This window comes from Hylobates moloch, unplaced genomic scaffold (assembly GCF_009828535.3).
Source record: "Hylobates moloch isolate HMO894 unplaced genomic scaffold, HMol_V3 SCAFFOLD_23, whole genome shotgun sequence".
Taxonomy (NCBI): domain Eukaryota; kingdom Metazoa; phylum Chordata; class Mammalia; order Primates; family Hylobatidae; genus Hylobates; species Hylobates moloch.
In genome coordinates, this window is record NW_026652298.1 from 26243988 (window position 1) to 26245325 (window position 1338).

A 1338-nucleotide genomic window follows, 5' to 3' on the forward strand; every position below is an offset into this window, starting at 1 on the left:
AAATAAATAAATAAATAAATAAATAAATAAATAAATAAATAAATAAAATAAAAATAAAAACATGCAAAAATCCCATACCTTTTTATGACTAAAAAAAAAACTCAGCAAACTAGGAATTTCAAAAATTTCTCAAGCTAAGCTGGGCACGGTGGCTCACGCTTGTAATCCCAGCACTTTGGGAGGCCGAGGCAGGCGGATCACGAGGTCAGGAGATCGAGACCACGGTGAAACCCCGTCTCTACTAAAAGTACAAAAAAAAAAATTAGCCAGGCGTGGTGGCGGGCGCCTGTAGTCCCAGCTACTCGGAGAGGCTGAGGCGGGAGAATGGCGTGAACCCAGGAGGCGGAGCTTGCAGTGAGTCGAGATTGCACCACTGCACTCCAGCCTGGGTGACAGAGCGAGACTCCGTCTCAAAAAAAAAAAAAAAAAAAAAATTCTCAAGCTGATAAAGCATACCTATGAAAAACCTACAGCTACACCAAATATCTCATCATAATTAATATCAAAATTATAAACACTTTTTCCCCCAAGATCAAAAACAAGGCAATGATGTTTGCCCTCACCACTTGTATTCGGTATTATCCTGGAAATCATAACTGTAGTAATACAATTTTTTATAAAAATTGTTATAAAATTGTTATAAAAATTGGAAAAGAAATAAACTTTGAATAATTTGCAAATTACATTGTTGTGTAAGCAGAAGTACAATGTCCAAAGAAATCTACCAAACTTCTACAACTAATTAGTAAGTTTTTAAAAGTCACAGGACACAAGGTTGATATGCAAAATTAATTGTATAACTATATATAAGCAACAAACAATTGAAAATTAAAATGTAAAACACAGTAACTCTCCCGTTCCTTTTCTTTCCTGAACAATTCTGTCCAAAAGCCTCAGGTGGGGCTGAACACATTAGGCAACCCTGCAGAGAAGTAGGGTAAAGTTGCTGTGGGCCTGTACATGGTGTTGAGGACTGAGTATGTGTAGAGGACGTCCACAAGAGAAGATGGCCCATCACAGGGCATCAGAGTTGAGCACAGTGAAGGGCTGCCTACATGAGAGGGTGACCAGGTGCTAGGCACAAAAGCCCGTGCAGGTTGAACAGGGCATCTGCTTGGGAGGGAAGCCCAGCAGGAGGTGTCAGAGCCTGAACAGCCACCAGGGGGCAGGAGTGACACCCATGACTACAGATTGGTACCTATGATGGGGTTGATCAAATAAACACATTGAGGGAAATGGGAGCTAGGTTTCTGTCAATAAAGAGACTTACAGGCCTGGCATGGTGGCTCACGCTTGTAATCCCAGCACTTTGGGATGCCAAGGCAGGCGGATCACGAG